The sequence below is a fragment of the Myripristis murdjan genome, chromosome 6 (assembly GCF_902150065.1).
Source record: "Myripristis murdjan chromosome 6, fMyrMur1.1, whole genome shotgun sequence".
NCBI classification, from domain to species: Eukaryota; Metazoa; Chordata; class Actinopteri; order Holocentriformes; family Holocentridae; genus Myripristis; species Myripristis murdjan.
Genome location: NC_043985.1, coordinates 22,970,108 through 22,992,004, shown reverse-complemented (window position 1 = coordinate 22,992,004; position 21,897 = coordinate 22,970,108). Strand labels below are relative to the sequence as shown.

The 21,897-nt window shown below is 44.8% G+C and overlaps 1 protein-coding gene across 1 annotated transcript in view; it reads left to right on the top strand.

The window, feature by feature from the left end:
- The window catches only part of wwox (WW domain containing oxidoreductase), a 134,735-nt gene that overhangs the window by 9,832 nt on the left and 103,006 nt on the right, over nt 1-21,897 (top strand). The window lies entirely within an intron of this gene.

Sequence of the window (21,897 nt, the reverse complement as noted above, 5' to 3'; positions counted from 1 at the left end):
ATGAGGGAGAGAGAGGGAGAGGGCATCTGATAATTACCTGAGATTATTGCTCTAATATCGCAGTGCTTGTGACGCGTCCCCAGATTTACGAGTGTGGGAAAGTAAACAAGTGAAATGTGGGTGCTGGAGCAGAAAGAATAAGCCATTAGCACTGGGTTGATTACAGAGAGCAGGACTTGAAGAAGAAGGAGAATGAGTGCTTAGCGCAGATATGGAGAGAGAGAGAGAGAAGGAGGGAGAGAGAGAGAGAGAGAGAGAGAGACAAACGCCTTTGAGCAAGAGTAGATCTGCAGTGTTTAAACTCACCCAAGTCTCTAATTGAACTAAGCCCCTGGGGCTGTCAGTGCTGCTCCACAGTGTGAAATCCAGTGTACAGATCTATTAATGTAGCCGCTTTGTCTAAATGAGTGAGAAAAGCTCTGATCCAAGTACCGGATTTTGTAGTCAAATTGATTTTCAAGCTTCACACCTCGCATGGAATTATCCAAGATGCTGTTAAATGTTTGTGAATTACTGCATGGAAACTATGAACAATGACTTCAAAAGATTAACTGATTGGTGACCACTCCAGTGTAAATGATAATCTTCCCTATTTGCAGCACAGTGGCACGTGGTGTGTGTGTGTGTGTGTGTGTGTATGTTGTCAGCAAATTACACGATCAAGTTAATAGAAGTCCACAGAGTTCAGACAGAGCATGAGCTGCGGATTAAAATTCTCTAAGCTCACTCCATATTTCCTTCTCAAGGAATCCCCCTATTATGGGCTAATGAATAAAAGTCACAATATCAGAATAAATCTTTGCAGCAAATTCTCCCCTCCGGCGACGTTATTAATAGATTCAGGAGAAGAATAGAGAGGAGGATTAATCTTTAAGATGATGGATGGACTCTGCTCGCCTTCCCATGCTCCTGCGTTAAGGTCATTTTGATAAGAGGGTATATTTTGGGGTCCTCTGTACAAAAGGTCATCATATCTACTTCCAGGTCCCTCTCAGAGTTCCGCCCTGGCTGCCAGGAGTGGAGCTGCCGTCCCGATTGCACAAGACCTCTGACCTCTAACTACCTACTCACTGTTACGCACAACTCAGGCTCTCTCTTTCTCTCTCTCTCTCTCTCCCTGACTGTGCGAGGGGGTGTTACTGTTCAGAGTAGAGGTGAGAGTGATGGCTCATCCTCGGCGTGGGGCAGGGCGGTTCAACGCAGCGCCGTGTTCTGACAGTGGGTATAATAGGGAGGTCACACATGGATAATGGGCAGGTCAGAACAGCCACTGGCTGTTAGGAAGGGCAGGGTCAGAGGGCTCATCCTTCCCAGCCAATCATGCTCTGCTCTGCCAGGACTGGCTGCTGTATAAACACAACAACATGCTTTGCAGAAGATTCCTGGAAGAGAAAAATCCGGCTTGTGCTCCTGGTTAATCTTTAACCGATATGACCACTAGGCAGTATTAATTTCTAACGTTCCATATTTAACACATTTCACAGATAACATATTAGCACTGGATAGAGATTTTTTTTTTTTTTTTTGTGCATTCCAGAGTATGCAATATCTGTTTGTGTTTTCGCTGACGTTTTACCGTGGCATTCGTTTCTTGCTGTGTTTATGCAATTTTCACGATGGGACTTCTGCCACGTCTCCACCGCAGGCCTAATCTGAATAGAATGTGTTGTTTCCCTGCCTCTATTCGAGCTGTGCGCTGAAGCCCCTCCAGCAGGCTCATTAGGGGAGTTTAGAGTGGCGGAGAGGGGATAAACATTTACCTTATGATTGTGTTTTACAATAAGCCTGATGCTGGTTGCCTTTATAGGGTTCAAAGGGGGCTGTTTTTACAGGCTGTGATGAAGCCACAGTAAAACTGGGAGGGGATTAAGCAGCAGATGGGTGCTGGGAAAGAAGAAGGGAGAGCGGAAGGCGAGGGGAAGGCAGATAGAGAAAGAAAATACAGAGAGCGAAGCGGGGCCACCGAGACTTGCACCCTTTCAGCTCTGTAGCTCTTGGCCTCTGCCCCAGCCATTAACTACATGCTGTTTCGCCACAGCCACTTGCCTAACCCATCTCCTATTCCACTCACAGTAGGGGCAGGTTAAGCTGCTGGTTAACAACCAAAGTGTTGCCTGTGTGCCAGTGATTTATTTTTCCTGATTGCCTCTAAAATTCTGCTTATCTTTGACTCCGATGCCTCCCTCAGAGAGCTGTAATGGACTCCCCTGAGACACAACCCACTGTTTGGTGGGCCAACCAAGGCCCTTGGCCCCTGAGTGGAATAATATACACATGCAGCCACACACTCTAACATACACACTCGCCCCAGTCTTATTTTGTATTTTTTTTCCCCCCAAAATGCTTATTTCCCCCGCTGCCCCCTCTCTACAACACATGCTAATGAGATGCTTTGTAAGGGCGTTAATTAGTGAGCTAGTCACTGATTGCTGTGTTTGTGGTTGTTTTGTGTGTGTGTGTGTGTGTGAGTGTGTGTGCGTGTGAGTGTTTGAGTGTGTGTGGCAGGGGGGTATTAATATGGCTGTGTGCCGCTGAGGAGAGTTCTGTCAGGGTCTGCTCTGGAACCAATTAGGCTAAAGCTCACTGTCCACCGAGGCTGCTGGGAGAAAAAAAAAAAAAAAAGCCTGCTGCTTGCAATGTCAAACAGCGGCATTAACACAGGCCGGAGAGACAGGCAAGACAGGCAGACTGAGAGACGATAAGGAGCAGTCAGTCAGGTAGGCAGATAGACAGACAGACAGACGGACAAACGGATTGATAGACAGGCATGGAGTTACTTCACTGGACAAGAGAGTCAGACAGACAGTACAGTCATACTTTTAGAATACAGCAGTGTTTCCTCCGCCACAAACCTCTGCCTTCACCCTGTTTATCAGTACCAGATTCAAGCCTTTCGATCTATAGAATTATATTTAGATAATCTACTAGAGTAGACGCTCTTTCGCTGGTTGACATACTGTAGGATAAGGTAACATCAAAATCAATGAGACACTATGTTTTTTCCCAAGCCCTGTGCTATTTCAGGTAGAGCGACTGGATTTGCACAAAGCACAGAGGCAGAGTTGGAAGAGGTCTGTCTGAAAGACAAATAGAAAGATGGCGGGTCTCACCTTGAAGACGTGTGGAGAGACACACACACTGATCCTCCAATGCCTTCCTGATACGCAGTCTTTTCTGCTTCGGGTCGGCTCTGCCTCTGCTCATAGCCCACGATTTATAATGAGAATGTCATATGTTTACGCCACATGGCCTACATACAGCAGTATGAGGTGGCAAAGTTCTGGATGAGTTATCCCACATTTCCTCTCGAAAACTATCGCCCCGCTTGAATGCGTTCATTAGGAGCATGTGCACACATTTTACGAGTGTGGGTGCGTGTGCGTGCGTGCGTGCGTGCGTGCATGTGTGCCTGCTTTCGTCTGTGTGCCCAGTGCATAACCTCCTGTGTCAGTCTGACAGGCCCTGTGCCCCGCTGGCCACCATGCCATGCCACGCTCCTCCTGCTGAGGCCAACAGGAAGTGACACATGTGAAATGCTGACCTGGTTGGTTGCAGCCCCCTCCAGGGCCTCAGGATGCTGCTCTTTTAGTCACTCTTCCCCTCTCCTCCCTCTCTCCTTGGCTCTTTTCCCTTTTTTTTTCTCCCCTCTTTCACCAAGGCCTCGAAAGACTCACGTCCCCTTCCGTTCACCCGTTCCATGCCGCTTTTTTCTAGTCTTTTCGTTCCCAGAATGATTAAGGAAATTGCAGCCCATTTCCCAGGTCAGTGAACAGGTCTGTAACATTCTCCTTTGCTGCCAGAGAACCCACCAGATCATAGTTCATCATTTTTAGATCTTATGTCTTGGGGGATTTTAAGGAGTTGAAATTGTAGCTTGGTGTTTCCTTGTTATTCTTCCCCCTTTTTAATGACTTTTTGACTTATTTCAATGTGATGTGGAGTTGCTTTGCCTTAAGATCAAGTTATCGACCATTAAAATATAGAGCAATTTCTCTATGGCTTCAGTTAAAATATACATAAAATATACAAATTGTGATTTAGGATGATTGCCATTCACGCTGTGGGGTGTCTTCTATTTGAAAAGTTTGCACAGTTGTGTGTTTGTACCTTTGCTGACACGCTGTTGCGATAGCTCCAGGTGGATTGGGTAAATCCAGTGGAGATCGTTGTTGGTGATGTTGAAGCCTGCACATAAGCAGCCCTAGAGCCCCTTTTCAGATTGTCCCCAGACTATACCGCAACCCCCCCTCCCCTCCCAATCCTCAGGTACATGCACGGAATCATTCGGGGGTGGCGGCTCTCCCTTATTCCCAGGACGAGGCGTTGTGCAAATTGGTCTGTTTCCTTACATATTAGTAGCATGCCTCCGCCTCTCCTGGGAGACCTTCTCATCTCTCTTTATTTATTTATTTGTCCCCCCCCCCCCTGCTCTCCATCTGTAAACTGGGAATAAAAAGGCCCCACATCCCCATCTACAATGTGCACCGGTTTGGTGAAATAAGAGAGGGGAAGGGATGGATGGAATGAGGGTGGAATTGCGATATGTAAATGTGATGAGGAAACTCTTTATTCCTCAAATTCATCTTGCTTTGATTCCTCTAAAGGGCGACCACACAAAGCTAGAGAGCCACAATAGGATTTACTGTAATATACCACTACGGACTTCTTTACATTACACCGGTAGCAGTTATAATGCAACTCATGGGAATGCTAAAGGGGGCTTTGTGTAGTATAGACCGTTGTAAGTAGCATAAAAGTCTAAGAGTCGAATACCTTGAGGTTTTACAGTAGTAAGCATTTTATGTGTGTGTATATGTGTATGATTGTGCATCTGTGTAATGCACTACACAAGTACAGTATGGATGTCCTCGTGTGTGTGTGTGTCTGTGTGTGTGTATGCACGTTGCACACACCCATGCACATGGTGTGTATTTAAATGCTTGATTATGCATTTTGCATAGCTTTGGGACATGCATCACTCTTCCCAGACTGCTAATAAAGTGACCAGGGAGATGGGGAACCTAAATGAATCCTAAAGTGCCTGGCTTGCATTCCTCACTCCCTCACTCTCCCTCACTGCTCTGCTTAGTTATTCCAGCCCGTCGTGAAATGCTGTGCACTGCTCAGCTCTCCTCCTCCTTATGTCTGTCTGCTACAGCCAGGTGCTCTGTCTCCTGAAGAGGTGTGGCCTGCTCCTAATTGCCTGGACCACAGTGAACTATGGGCAAATACTCTGTGTGAAGGAGGGCCGTGGAGGAATAATTTTGAATAAATCACACAGTTAGCCGGGTGGTATTTTCTGCTAAATAAGCAGTTCAGCCGCCGTCTCACATGGAGGTGTGAGCGTTAGAATGACGGGTCACTTGCCACGGGTCATGTTGGGGAGGATTTAAATGATTTAAATGATGTCACTGCCACTGAAGGGGACAGGTTGAGGAAGGATGTGTAAGGCAGCACCTCTTTGTTGTTTGAACCTGACAGACTCTCATCCTTCACTCTTTCACTCTTTCCTCTGAAGGAGGACGCGTAGCCCTGGGACAAGGGCTCCTTATGATGAGAGAGGTGAGAGGTTGCTTGGATCTCTTTCACTCTCTTTCTTTCTCTCTCTCTTTCTCTCTGCCAACAGAGAATGTTTTTTATTGAACTCTGAGAAGTGCTGACCACGGAGAGACAAGTCCAGCCCACACTTTAATGTTTTAAATCAGGAGATGAGCCAGTCTTAATATGCTTTAGCCAAATAGGCTGAGGCCTTGTTGATGTCTGCCAAACAAGTGAATGTTATTATTGTCCAATGCAGACCCATCTGGCAAGTGGTTACAACATTTTTCCCTATTACCTCAAGCTTTGTTGCTGTCTTTAGCATGGCTTGAAATTAGCAGAGCCTCTGAGATCCCATGATAACGTTCATTGGAGATGCAAAAGGCTAATTAGATGTAATTCTGTGTTTGATACCTCTGTGAGATTTATGTTGTCTGATGTTGTCTCTCTTCATCTCTCTTAACCCACCAAGAGTCATCTCAGACATGAGATGGGACCTATACGGGCACTCATCTGTGTGCATGTTTGTGTGCAAGTGTGTGTCTGTGTGTACAAGTACATTTACATGCACTTGTGTGTCCGCACATGTGTTTTGGTCCGCTGCGTGTCTGTGTCTGAGTGCATTACATGTACATGAAGAGAGGGAAGGAGAACACCAGAGACTGTAGCAGAGGTTGGTGTGTATGTGTGTGTTTGTGTGTTTGTGGGCTTGTGTGTGTGTGTGTGTGACCTGTCTGTTTGTGTTGTGTATGAAGGACAGAGGGATTGTCCGGTAATGAACAGACTAGTGCGTCACGACATGTCAACAGCTGCCATGCCTGACCACTCTGACGCACTGTAAGTCACAAATTCAATGTCACTGCAATCAAGAGCAACAAGAACAAAGCTCTTTATGGGATATCAAGCGCTGCCACCAAAACAGTTGTGCTGAATGATGTTGACACTCTTCTGAAGTGAAGTGTAAGTTACCTGGAGTTTGTGCAAAATTGTGAAATCATTGACTGACTAAGAAACAATCTAATTGTTTATGCACACCGACAAATTTAAGCAAGTGCACAATACCGTATATGTTTTGGAGAGGGTAGCTTATTTTTGCAGGAATTATACCATCAAATTCATCCATCTACAGTTTAATTACTTGGACTGATGAGTCACAGTGGAGTTTCTTCTTCTTTTTCTTCTTCTTCTTCTTCTTCTTCGCGACTGAATTAGTAAGCTGAGCCACAGAAAATAAATTGATTCTAATTTTGAAAAAACGGCTAATTGTTTCAGTCTTTTATCAGTTAAAAAATATCAGATATTTGCTCAAACAAATGCACCGATTTGATGATATAAGTTTATTCATTAGGATAAACCCCTCAATATGAAGCATCTTGTTTTTCCTTTGCTTTTTTAGGGTCACACGTGCAATTTTAAGATTTGATTTTAGACTCTGGTAACTTGTCATTTATGATCATTTATAGACTAAATGATTAATCTGTTAAAAAACAAAAACAAAACAAAACATAAGATTAATTGAGAGTGAAAATAATCATACATTGGTGGCCTGAAACAAAGGCATTGAGTGACTTTTCGTTTCTCTTGTTTTATTTTCTTCCCACCAAATTGACATGTAACATATTGGGGGAGAACTCAGCAAATCATCCCAAATATTTTTTTTTTTTTGATCTGTAAAATGGCTTTAGCTTATGTGAGTCTCTAAGTCTTGTTCTGCGTTTATAGGATATCCTCTGCAATCAGCTCTCATGGAATTGATATCAGTGAGCCGCTTCAGGCATCCAAACAATCCTGCCCCAGGCACAGCTATCATTAGATTCCGGGAAAATCGTGTGTGCATGCATGTGTGTGTGTGTGCGCATGTGTGTCCGTGTGTGTCTATGTGTCTGTGTGTGTGTTTGCATGTGCTTTGACACAGAGTTAACACTGGTTTACAGCTTAATCAGTCTGTGTAAGTGAATGCATATTTATCAGAGAGAAAATTCATGCTCAAAGAATCAGACCCAATCCCATACATCATCATCAAAACACACACACACACGCACACATATTCACATGCACATGCACACAGACACGCACATACACACACAGATCCACATTTCATTAGAGAGGCAGATTCAGGCAGCAGTAGATTAAAAACAACGTGTGTTTTTACAGGTCCATAAATCAAGCATGGGACGAAGGGGGATTCATTTAGAGAACAGCAGAGTTGTGGCGTAGTTGCCCTCACGTGACTAATGCTTAACTGCGATACTTTGATACACTGCCTTTTTATTAGTTTCATTCTCTCCTGCCCCATATCAATGATTATCTCTCTGCTCACATTTGACTTGCAGAGTAGGCTAGATGCTGTGTTCATTTTAGGATAGCAGTTTGACACTGAAACGGCGGCCCCGTCGAACAAGCCATCAGGCCTACACGCTGACAAATGTAAGGCATGTAGTGCAGTCATGCAAACGTATTTGATCATAATATCGACTGCTCTTACTCAGCTATTTTGTGTGTAATGCCTAACTTCTGTGTATGGCATTAATACATTATTGTGCTGCATCATTTTTACACTTTGAATACTATGTTTGCATGTTATTGTTCCAATGAAAAAGCCGGGTTGTATTCTTTGCTCTCCTTACCCGGTGTGTGTGTGTGTGTGTCCTGCCTAATGGGAGAAGGCCTGTCAATCTGTTAGTGCTATTTGGTCTGGACATACGTTAAAATGGCACCATGGTCTTTTAATGGAGTGTGAAGCACTCCTATGCAATGTTTTATTGATCAGTGATGTTGTGGCATAAAAGCAACATTGCACGCCAGTGCGCGCGCGCACACACACACACACACACACATGCTTCTCTTCATCATGTCTACACGTTTCAGTATTCACAGCTGCTGTGTGTTGATGTCTAATTCCAGTGGTCTTCATTTGTTTGCCTCTGGAAGTGTGTGTGTATGTTTGTGCGCCTGTTCCCACTCCATGGGTGTGTGATCCCCAGTGCAAGCAGTGTGTGTGTGTGTGTGTGTGTTTGCGTGTTTGTGTGTGTCATTGCTGGTCTCAGGCTAGAGAGCAGGGGTAATTTCCCCTGCACTAAAACCCCAACAAGTGGCACCAGGGGAGAGAGCAGCATATTACAGGTTCAACCGGCTCTGCTCCCTTGGACCAAATGAGAGCTGCAGGCTCCCCTGACCTGTGACCAGGCCCAGCCCCTGTGTATGTGTTTGTGTGTGTGTGTGTGTGTGTGTGTGTGTATGTGTGTGTGAGGGAGCCTCAGAGGTGTCGGACCTGCCTCACTGTGTTTCTTTCATAGTGTAAAGCCTTTATTAGGGTCCAGATCTGTTGGGGGCCGCAGGGCAATATTACTTCATGTGTTCCAGCTGAGAAATGAGCGTGTGTGTGTGTGTATGTGTGTGTATTTACTGTAGGCTCTACAACTTTTGGATAAACAGCTCTATACAAGCAGGTTAGGGGTTGAACAGGTTGGGTAAATATATCAAATAACTCTGTAATAAAAGCTGCCATAACCCAGTGAACACAGTTTGACCTTTCACCTCCGTAACTCCCTCAGTCACAGCTCTATATGTTGACCACAGGCTGGACCTTGTAACGAGGAGGTATGTTGTCTCAAACTTTATTGTGCTCTTTATCCCTCTGTCCCCCATCACTGCTGTAATGAAGCCTGATTGGATAATCTTTTGTGGACAGTGGGCCGTTAATCCTCAAGTATTATATTACTTATTGAGTTAATAGAAAAGATTCCAGGGATAAAATAGAATTGAAGTCCTGGTGGGATTTAAGATTTCTAGACCAGGCACGGGCATGCAGTCGCAGAGAAGAGGGTATTAACCAGTGCAACATCTCTTGGAAAATACTAGATTGATTTCTACTGTAAGTCTGCCTTTACTTAATCATTCACTGAGCCTGCTCTCCCTCCTCATTTACTGTGATTTTCTCTAATACACAGAGATATATGACAGGGTAATTTGACAGACCTTTGTCATTCTTACAGGTCCGTCCGTGGTAGTGAACAGTGAACGGAGTTAATTGGTGCCTCTCATCTCTTCTCTGAAGGGCACTGCTGCCTATTAATACAGTGTCATGATAAATTAGCCCAAATAAATCCTACACACAGCAATGAATGATGAGCTTATGTCTGTGTGTGTGTGTGTGTGTGTGTGTGTGTATGTGGGTGAATGTGCACTTGGATGTTTCCGCAAGTGAGTCTGCTTCATTAATTTTTTGCCACCAAATCTCCATTAGGTTTGAACGAATGGCCAACTAGAGCCAAGTAGGGCAGGAAAAACAGGCCTGGACTGATGGGCAGAGGAAAGGAGAACGCATGAAAGGTGAAAGGAAGAGCGGAGAGCGTGGCTGAGGAGCAGAGGTGGAAGGAGGAGTGAGTGAAAGGAGGAGGAGGGCGGGGAGGGAGGGAGGGGCAAGGATGCTCATCCATTACATCCCGCAGCGGTGCAGGGGTCGGCCTCAGGAAGACTGATTCAGAGCGATCAGCTTTGGACTCCATCTCCCATAAATCCTGGCATGTGACGCTGATGGATGTGGGTGATAAAGCCTCCCGCTCTGACATGTGGAGAGCAACATGGAGAACCATGGGAAAAAGTGAGTGCTGCAGGTTAATGTCAACGAGGCCTGGGAGTGAAGAGGGGATGATGGAGGGAGAGAGTGGGGGGAAAGGGAAACAGAGACACAGAGAGAGGAGGAAGAGGCGTGGAAAGACGGACTGAGTAGGAGGGACCGAGATCAGACCAAGAGTAAAATAAGAGCAGAGTGCGCGGTGATGTTCTAACAAATTTGCAAAGACAATGCTATGATTCATCTGTCATCCTGTGTTTTTAAAGTCCCCATGACATGAACTCCTATTACTTTTACTTCCTGGAAAAGACAAATATTTTATGCTGCTGAAAAATATCATGTGACCCACTTTTTTTTCTTCCAGGTGTTTGTGTTCAGGTGGGTGGTTACTGTATGTCCGCTGGGGTTCTGCTGGATCAATGGCATTGTCCTCTGAAATGCCAGGGGTAGACCTTTTAGATCAATGTTACTTACTCACTGAGTAGACCGATTACTGTTACAATGATCTACACACACGATTGTTTATCGGTGATTACCATTGATTTTCAAGTTGTGCATTTGTGTGGAGGTAATACATCACAACTTACCAGCATAACTTTGCCAAATGTTTGATTGCAAATATCTGGTGGGGAAGGCAGAAAATTTCCTGCTTCACAAGTCGATGAGGACCGCCCATCAGTAAACGTTGATGTCATGCTTTCAAAATTTCACCAATAAAACCATGCCCTTCCATCTATATCATCACATAAAGCGGTTTCTCCCCTTAGCTGCTATCCTGTTGGTTTACAGTTTGAAATGATCCCCTCATGCATTATGTGCCGCTTGATTTTCCTCTTATAACAAGGAATATGCAAAACCAATTAATGAATAGTCACTGTTTCACTAATGCATTACCCCATGTGCTAAAAAAAATGTTGACGTCTAAACAGATTTACTGACACCGACAGCGCGACGACACTGATGTAACTATTTTGCTGTGTTTGTCAAAGGTATTAGTTTGGTGGTGAGGTGAGAGGTACTCTACTTGCCTTTTTGTCTGCATAGCCTAAATGTTTGATGCATAACTAAGATGAATATAGCTCATTAAAAAAGCCTCATGATTATAATAGGGCAGAAGACAGGAACAGCAGACCTGGCTAGACAGGAAATGGAAACATGTATACTTCCTCATTAACGGAACCCCATTTGGGTCATAAAGCACCATCCCAATACGCAGCTGGAAAATGCCCTGATTAGGGGGGGTGGAGGGGCATGGCTGCCTAATGAAGGCTTCCCCCCGCAATCAGTTATGATATTGGTATGGGTGGTATGGTGACTAGGCCTATGGGATGATCTGGCTTACAGAGATATGGACGTGAGATAGCAGATGCGGTGTATTTTGTATGGATGGGGGACGTGAGGGCTGAGGGAATGCACAACCACAACTCATTTTCTACCGTCAGTTTTACTAGGTTGGAGCTCGTGGATATGAGCTTGTGTTAAGAGCCAGGGGAGACGCTAATTTTACATAAAACCAAAAGAGGTCTGAGGATGTGTGTGGCAGGCTCTATTTAGTCTGTTCAGTGAATTGTGAAGTGAAATCTCTTGAAAATTTAAGCGCTGGTCATCCTTTGCCGTGAAAGGCTTCCCTTATCCGTTTGTAAAGAAGTTACTGATTATTTAGTGTCATTATCGTGCCATTAAGTCTTTCACTTCACATTCTAAATTGAATGAATTAACTCTAGCGTTGGTGTTGTAGACACCTAATAAAAGGTACCACAGTATTTGAATCTAGGCTTGGGTCTAGATTCACTCAGATTGTGAGGGTAATCACGCATTGACAGAATCTTTTCTCACCTCAGTTGCTAAGAATGTGGAGGTTTCATTTTATTCACTAAGCAATGTGTGTAAATTCAGTTGAAAAGAGCAAATCGCCCCCTTTTTCGTGCATTACAAGTCAAGAAACAAAAACCCTCTCCCTTCTTCACCTGACATGCAGGTGATTATTCCAACATCATGAGGCGATGGTAGCAGCTATTAGGAATGACCAAACTCTGTGCACAGTTTTTACAACTCCTTTCAAAGGATCTTACATGTGCTACAATAATTTGGGACCATTGGTGTTGTGAAGTGGCATTGAATAGGGCACAGTCGTGGTTTGCATGACCTTAAAAATAACTTGGCTTATAAACGTGGGAAAAATAACGAGGTTTGTATATAATTTACATATGCAGGAGAGATGCAAAGAAGCTTTATTTGTTGACCAGTGTGAGTGCATGTGCACACAAAGCATTGCACATGGTTAGTGAATAGCATGCAGGTATGATTTCTTGTGTATTGGTGACATCGTGTGCCATCTTCTGGGTCTTAATTCGCTTGTAAATTCCTGAAGGAGCTGATTTTGAACAAAGTTGCACAGTGAATTATAAAATGGCTCAGTGGGGGAGAAACACACACACACACACACACACACACACACACATGCAGACATTTAAAGGCCTACTTACAGATAACTTGGCCAACTTTTAGACTAAACCAATCCCCTAACCACTATTCCTTCCTCCGCTCTCCACTTCCTAATTTCTCCACTTCTTGTCTGCCCCTCCCCCCTCTGTCCCCCCCACCATCACCGCAGGAGCTACCTGAGGCCCTCGTGTCCACCTCATTCATCACCTGGGTTTGATTCCCCTGCTCTGAGAGAGAGAGAAAGAGAAAGAAAGAGTGGGGGAGGAGGAGGAGGAACGAGTCATAACAAACCCTCCTCCATTCTCTTTCCTCCTTTTCTACCTCCCTTCCTTCAGTGTGTGAGGGAGAGATGAATGCAGCCAGTGGAATTAATTGCACCCCGTTACTGAAGATCAGCAAGTTTGCACTGTTGGCGTGCTGATCTGCCATATGGCTGCCCACTAGGTGAACACTTTGATTAATGTTGCCCACTCCCCAGTTTTTTCCCCACTAATATTTGATTCTGATAACAGAAACTCTGCTCCTCTTTCTTATTCTCTCCATCTTCAGTCTTTCCTCCCATCCAGTTTCCCTTTTGTGTAGTCTTCCCCCCAGCTCACCTGAGCCATCTGCGTTTGCAGGTAAACTTTGGTTTGCTGCTGTGCTTTCTCTGTCGTTGTTGCTTTCTACAAGTCTCTGTGACAAAGCCGCGTGTCACTAGCGAGGGCAGCATGGACTGTAGAGCATCACTGAGATTAGAGGAGGAAAGAAAGGCGAGAGTGTGTTTGTGTTAGAGAGATGTTTGGAGCTATGGGTAAGTGTCCTTTGCAGTTGATTAGGCCCCTGGTGAGTCTGCTAGATTTCTCTATTAGCCTCCTCAGCCTCTCTTGTCTTCTCTTGTGTACAGTGACTACTCTTTGCCCCGGAGGTCCTGGATGCACACACACAAATGCACACGCACACACACAGACACACACACACACACACACACACACACGTCATGCACACAGTCAGATGGGAAGCCGTGCTGGGGTCCAGGCAGTAACAAGGAGGTGAACAGATGCTGGAGTCACAATATCAATAGGGCTGAGTGTGGATAATAATACCTTAGCAGGGTTCAGCCATGAGACAGCGCTAACTACAGAGGCAACTCTCAAGTGGAACATTCACTATCTGCAAATCACACCATGTAGCATGGGTGTGTGTGTTTTTGTCTTTCTCTGTGTGTGTGTGTTTGGTGTGCATACTCCCATTACATGTTGGAGGAAGCCTGTTTTTGCTGTAAAGGAGCAGTGGGGTGGTGTCAGTGTCATCATCATCTCTGAGATAAAACGTTCTCACCTAAGGTCACAAGTTCAAATTTTTCTTTTTTCTCTTGCTATAATGAGGCAGCAACACAGAACACTATGCAGACATCTACGTTGGCACCATCTATTAAAATCACATGGGTGCTTTGTTTTCCCTCTGCTTTATGGCCTGTTCCTGCTGCTTGTCTATTTTGGTCTTCTTCGGTCTTGTTAAGTGCTGCCATTCTCCTGTGTTTGGATGTGGCCCAGAGGGCCCTTAGCGAGACCCGGGGCTGGGAATGGGATATGCGCCCCAGCCAGGGGGTGCCCGCCGTGGGCTGCCAGCCCCACTAAATCTCCCTGATTGCCCAGGGTAGCTGCGGCGTGATGGGGGGTTACGAAGGTGGTGGGCTCTCCAAAGAGGCTGATTGAGATGCAAATGGAGGCCATAACTCAGAGGTAATGCAGACCTGAGCTCCCTTTGCTTGGCCCGTTCCCACTCACCTCACTCTCTCATCTCTCTCCTTTTACACCAACATGGGAAGAGAGACTGTTATTGTCTCAGGCTAAAGTTCGATATCTATCATTGTTTGAGATTGAAAAGAAGAGGTACTGTGTAAGGACAGTGAATCAGAATATAAAGTGGTGGCTTTGCTTCAAAAATAAATATTGAAAGATATCTCCGTAGCTGACCACGAAGACACACACCTGAACATACCTCACTCTGTTTCTTAGGAAAGAACAGATGGACACAGTAAAGTGTGAGGGACTCGGGATGCCAGTGGAGAGGTGGAATGAACAGGGGAAGAGGAGGGGGAGGAGTAATTGCACAGTCCTTTGCTGAATTGTTCTGTGGATGCAAATTTAAATCCCTCCTATTATTTTAATAATCTGCCTTTTACTGCTTGTGCTCGGATCATTTGTTTGCAAACCAGGTTATTTGGAGAGGGAGGCTCGGGGGTAATTTCATGCTTTGGAGCATTTATATCTATAACTTAATGAGGAAAGGGCCTGTTGTTTCCTGGTAATACACTGCTAGAGGGAAGCAAACTTTTTATTCTCCGTTTAGGGTACTGTTAGAGGGCAATAATGTGGGATTACTCTGATGGAATTAAGGGGCAGACTGAGGAGAGACCTAATGTAGCTTCGTGTGGTAGACCAAACATAATACAGATGTTTCATTCAATGTTTTTAAGTTCATGACAAGTACCACAGGAGATGAGCTTTCCCATTTGCCCATTACAATAACCTTACAAAGATTTTTTTTTTTTTTTTTTTTTTTTTCAGATTCAAGCATTCTCAGACCAGCTGCGGCCCACCTGGGCTCAGCCTTTTTTTTTTTTTTTTTCCACTTTGCCCTGCATCCATTCTCTGACAAATTACCCAAAGTCCTCATCATGTTTATGTAACAGAGAAAAATGTAGTCTTATGTATCTGTTTATGTTACTCAGATCTGTGAGTTTCTGTCCCCCTGCTTATTGTCAGTCAGACCATGCCAGGGCAGCGAGTCAGCCTTGTGGCTTGGCCCAACTCAATTTAACACAACCTTATTGCATTTAGCTGAGAGACAATAGGAAGACTGCCCATCTATGGAAAGGAGTGCGCACTCTTGTGAAATGATGAAGAATTTTAATGTAGTTACACCTCTACGGTGGAGACAAAGGCATGGAGTCTCTGAGTGATGGAGGGAGACGGCGTCTGCCCAGCGTGCACCGTCCACTCTCTCCCCTCCTCTGCCCCGCTCTCCTCTCCTTCCTCCGTGCTGTCACTCCTTCGTTCCGCCGCTCCCTTGTGAAGGACTCCTCTCCCAGCAAATTGAATCAGACTGCATGAATTAAAGCAATAACGCAATTTGTTTACAAGGCATCATTTATTCTCTGTCAGGCAGCGCTCCGTTGACAATCCGTGGCTCGCTGACCCCTGACCTTGGCTGAGGACACATGACGCATTTATTACACCGCTCCATGAGTGTCTTTCATGTTAACAGGCGACAAGGGGCTAAAGATGCATGATGAGAATCTTATTATTCAAATGTGTGGAACATCGTAACAGAATGCAAAATGCAGCATATGACCTTATCAACAGACAGGGTAGATCATGTAAATAGTGCCTGAACAATTGCAATTGTCTGTAATGAATGTAATTATGGCTATGATTATGATTATTATAATTACTATGATTATTATAGCCCACCCTTCAGTGCCTCTGCTAACTTTTGGCTTTCATTTCTTACACTTCCCTTTATGCCACATTTTACTCGGTCTCTTTTTGTCACTCGTTCGCTGATAACACTAACTCAATATTGCCGCTACCATGTGGTTTCATATCAGAGAACATTCGATACTTAATCCCAGAGAGAGAGAGAGAGAGAATAGAAAGGTGTGATGTCTTTTATTTCCAAACGAAACTATTGTGACAGTAAAAAACACTTAGCAGCTCAGAATATTGCCAAACAAACAAGCTTTTAATCAAAGTGCATACCAGACCCCGAGGAGTGTAAAATACTCCCTCATCAAAAGACCTATTATACACTTACTCAGATCAAAGGCCTCTATGTTTCTTAATTGCCAGATCCTTTTCTTATTCAATTATGTTATGCTTATGTTTTGATGAAGCTGCTACAAAGAGGCATCGGATAACCAAATCAAAGGGGCTTAATTTATCATCTCTGTACAGCTATGTGTGTTCACTACGAGAGAGTGTATATATGTGTGTGTAAATGCGGGCGTTTCTGCAAGTGTGTTTAGTACTTTACTAGCCCTGCAGATACTGAGATGGTACACGGCACGAGCATTTCAGGAGAAATTAAACAGTGTAAAACTAGCAGGTTTAGATAAAGCAATCACATTACCGCCGCACTTGAAAAGAACACATTATTTTGTACTTGAGAGAGTTGAGCTTTATTGCTGACACCCCCAAACAGAAAGTTGTGTATATAAGTGCACAGGGTCTAGGAGTTCTTCCTCTGACTTTATTGTTATCTAACCAAGACATAATCAGCATCTAAGTCTGTGTGTGCCGTTCACCGAGACACCAAAGCCCCTGTGCAGAATTGCAAAATAAGCTGGGTGTAAATATGTAATTGCCAGTGCTTATTCTGAGATCTGAAATATTAGGGAGCAATATGGATCGCATTAAAATCCTGGTTGTTAGGGGTATCGGTTACACTGAAGACATGCAGGAAAATGTGCACTGTCTGCGAATCTGGCGGAGATGGAGAGGGTGAGATGAGGGGGAAGATAGGAGCAGGAGAGGGTGAGGAAATGGAGAGGAAGAGACAGAGAGGAAGAGGAGAGGAAGATGAAAATCTCTTGATGTCTTTCTGAGAACATAGACACATTATTTAAATCTCCATCACTTTTTAATGTAAATCTGATCGGCCGCTGTAGTCTTACTGTGTGAGGGACTGGAGGCAAAGGGGAGACAGAGCGAGGGAGAAATGGAGATACGTACACACACACACACACACACACACACACGCACACACACAGCAACAGAGAGCGAGATAAAGACAGAGACCAGATTTATAATATAGAAATGATATTGTTATTGTTGAGAGTTGGATGTTGCCGTCTTACCTCACATTGATCCTTTACAGAAGGCAAACACATTCAAAATGATATTGGCTATCCCCCTGCCTTAATGAAAGAATACGTACACAGGGTGGCGGTGGAATGTGTGCGTTCATATATAGGGCGTGCCTATGCAAGTGTTTGTATGTGTGTACTCGTGTGCGCGTGTGTGTTTGTGTGGAATCTGATATCTGCCTCAGGCCCCATGGCCCTGGTCTGTCTGCATCCGAAAAGCAAACTCTGCAATTATGATGACCGCCCTGTCCTTTTCATTTCCCATCTCTGTCTCTCTCTCTCTCTCTTTCTCTCTCTCTCGTCTGGAAGGTAAAGAAAATCTCATCCCTCGATTTTGATAGACTTGATCACGCCACAAACTACAACATAAAGTTTTGCCTCATTTTTTTTCCCCTTCTGAATAAAATGTAGTTTTGTGTTTAAGCGACTGAAACATGTCTAACTTAGGCTTAGGCTGCTGTTATTGTCATTTCCGCATATGCATGTGTCACACATACAGTGGAATGAGATTGCGTTCTCCGAGCACCGCAGTGCCACATAAAACAAATAATGCACAGTAAATATTAAAAATAAAAAGTACTGTAGCAGCTGCGAGATATCATAAATTTAAAGGAAAGGAACCCTGTACAAACACATTGTACAACAAACGCTACTGTGCACATTAAATATTAAGTTACTGTGCACATTAAACATTATTTTCACAAACTTAAATTTAACAAGCGCACCTGACATGGACAGTGAGATTGTAGCAGCAATAGTTATGCAGGTAGGTGTGTTGTTAGACAGTGCATGCTGCATCTCTTCTTAAAACGGTCTGCTCATGGAAAATGGCAATTATGTTTTTTTTTTTTTTTTTCAAATACAGCTGGATCTTTTGTGAAATGCAGGAGTTTTTTCTTTTCTTTTTTTACATTTTCTTTCACTATCCTGTTTTGTTTTCCTCTGTTCCAGTTTTGAATTATAATCATATTTTTCGTACAATTTTCCATAACGCTTTCCCCGTTTGTACTAAAATATTTTGCCTCTAATTGTCATTTCCTGTTTTTTGTCCTCTCTCTCTTCTTTTTTTGTTCACATCTGTTCTCAGCATGCTTTGTGTGTCTCTCCAGCCTCCACACTGCTCCTTGTCAGCTTTGAGTGAGTGATTAACTGATTGAAGTGCTTACTAATTAATGTGTTTCATTAATTATAGTCATTAATGCTATGTTTACTAACACAACCCTGTGCAGCCCCAGCACCTCGCTGAATGGAAATGTCAGCAAGTACTTTACTGTGTCTTGGCCTTTACTCTGTGTGTGTGTGTGTGTGTGTGTGTGAGTGTGTGTGTGTGTGTGTATGTGTGTGTGTGCGCACATGAGGTGCCCCAGATGTCCGTGTTAAGAGTATCAGCACGTATGTGCCTCATTCTCCATGTTTCTCATCTGGAAAATCATCCCATGTCCTTCCTTCACCTTTCCCATATCTGCCCCCACAGTTGCTTGATTTGTAACTTGATTTCAGGAAAGGGAAAACCTGTAGATTATCCAGCTTTCATTAGGGGGGAAAAACCCAGTCCGTGTCAGAGAAAGAAGAAATCAATTTAATACAGACTTAACTGGAGGAAATTGCATATTCTGCCTGTATGTGCTGAACAGGCACTTTCTCTTCCTCTCCAGAGACCTGCCTCCCTATTAATTGCAGTGTGTGTGCATGTGAGTGAGTAAGTGAATGTGTATGCGCGCGTGCATTTGTTTGTTTGTGTGTGTTTGTGTTTGTAATGTGCAGCGCATGTGAATTCATTTTTATGCGTTGGGTTCTTGAGTGTGTTTCACCTGAGTGTGTGTTCTGCCTCCTCGTCTGTGTGTGGAGGTCAGCTCTCAGATCTGTGGTAGGACACCCAGCCAGATGTGTCTGCTTCTTTGTTTGTGGCGTGCATGTGCGCGCGCTGCACGTGGTGTGTGTCCATATTTCTTTTGTTGGTGCATGGATGCTTGTTTTCTGCGCGGCTGCGTGTGTGCGTGCGTGCACAGGCGCATGTGACTTACCCAGGTGGAGAGGAGATTGGTTGGTATTTATGAACGAACGTCATAATTGTGACAGGATGATATACGACCAGCACATTCCACAGTTTCCCCCCTCCTCCCTTTTCTCTTTTTCTTTTCGCTAAAAATATATATCTATGATAAAATACAGTCTTAAAAGCTGATGACCAATTTAGTGTGGTGTGGTGCAGACAAGGTCACAGAGATCTGAGTTCCTCTGTGTTCCTCCCTCCGAGGCCTGTTCTAATCTACAGAGCAAGAAGAGGGGCTCAAAGTCATTTCTCTAATTGCTTTTATAAGGTGCCCTTTTCACATGGTGTCTTCCCTGCTCATTCACTTTCACCGCCATTACAGCACCTTACCTGTGCACCTGCTGCCGAAAAAACACGGCCGTGTGATATTGCCGTCGCTTTATATTGATATCATGTATCTCATATTCACAAGGAGGGGTAGAGACTGCCCCCAACTACTCTGATAGTCTTAAAATAAACTTTCCTTTCCGTCTCCAGCCTCTTTTTAATCTTCCTCTGCTCGCTCTTTTACCGTCCTCCCCTGCGGGCCTGAGGGGTCGAGCAGGGCCCGCAGGTTAAGTGTTTTGTATATATGGGGGTACTTTTGATTTCTTAAGTGTTGGCCCTTCTTCGGTGATATATAAGGGCAGCTGAGGTGCTGGTGGGCAGCGTGGGGTGAGGGGAGATGGAAAGGGGGGGGTTAAAGTGTGCTAGGGAAGGCTGAGCGGGATAAGGGGAGAGGGGGGATGAGATTGAGCCTAGTGCATTAAGACAGTGTATTATTTGGCGGTTCCACTTGCTTGCGTCCATTAGGGGCGGCTGCTGTGCTATTAAAGGGGTCAGCGGAGTGTGTGTACCTGTGTGTGTGTATGTATCGGTGTGTATGTGCGCATGTGTGTGTTTAAAGAGTTAGTAGAGTGGTCCAGTGTCTTATTGAACAGGATGGGGCTCTCCTGCTCTAATACCTCTTCATTTTATTGGATTGGATGGCCCCAGTTATAATTGTATTAAAGCTCTTCCACCTCCATCCCCCACTCGGTCTCCATCTTTCTCCACAGCGGTGACCACTCCTCATTCCCCCGACTGCACGTGGTACCAACCCGGAGGAGAGCCTCCTGCACTCGCCAACTTCCCAGACTCACCGTTCTTTTTCCTCCATATCCCTGCTCCTCATCTATCAGTTACTTCCTTCCTCTCTCTCTCTCTCCCTCCCTCTTGGTCAAAGTCGGAAAGGTCATTGTCATGTTACAGACAGCTGTTCTCGAGGGTTGACGGCTGAAGATGGGGGTGGAGGGTGAGAGGTGGCGCTTGGGGTGGAGGGCTGAGGGATCTGATGCCCGTCTTAGCGTCGCTGTGACCTTGGCGTTTTCTGCCTTCATTGTGCGGCTCTTTTGCTGATGTGCAGTCGGGAAAACCGGACACACACGCGGACACGCGATCTGCGGGGGTTTATACTTTCCAAGCTGGACGGATTGTTTACAGTTAGTGTTCTTTAAGGCAGTCGTAATTATCCGTTTGTGTTTAGACAGAGTGGTTAGGTTGTGTGTAGCTGGGGGCGGTAAGCTCTGTCACCCCGAGCTGAGCTCCGTGGTGTTGCACACTCAGCGATTACTCCAGAGTTAACCAGAGAGGCTTCGCTGCCTCTCACTTTTCCTTCGCCCTTGAAGAGACCAGGAGTTGTCAGGGTCCTCATAAAAACCCTGAACGATTGCGTCCGCGCGTTCTCCTTCTCTTTTTCTCTCTCTTTTTTTCCCCCTCTCCTTCCAAAACCTGGCCATCTGTCTAATTGTTCACCTCCATCGCTTTAATGCTTTTTACATGCTTTTTTCCCCCTCTTTCCAGGCAATAAACTTTATTTTCTTCGCAAGACTTCAATCTGCAGGGGGAGGGTAGGCAGGCAGGCAGGCTGCTCACCTTCTCTGCTGGATTTGCTCCAGTGGCCCCCCTTCAGCCCCCCTCCATCCTCCCTCCAGTCTTCCATTACTCCATCCCTTCTTTTCTCTTCGCCCCCTGTCTCTAGAGAAGGGGATACGTGTTCGTCAAGCTGACACCTGCTCTCATCTTCTCTGTTGGTCATACACACACGGCGGGCTACCCTGTTGCGGACTTTCATACTGACCTTTTAATTACCACGCTGATGCCTCCTCTGACCTTCTTTGGAATAAATCCTTAATTCCCCTCACTGTAAAATTCAATTCGCCCATTTCACAGAAACAATTTGGGACATTTTATACAGATTTGTCCTGTAAAATTCTCTCATGAAACCGCTCATGTTCTTCTCAGACTTGCGAGAATGTGAGTCCGCCAGATATGTCTTCATCCAGCCGATGCCTCCGTTATTAGTGTGTGTGCATGTGCTTTTTTGTGCATGCATGTGAGAGCGACTGAGGGACTGTGAATGCACGCACCACAGAGAAGTCATTGAATTAGCCACTTGTCTCCTCTCACCTGTGA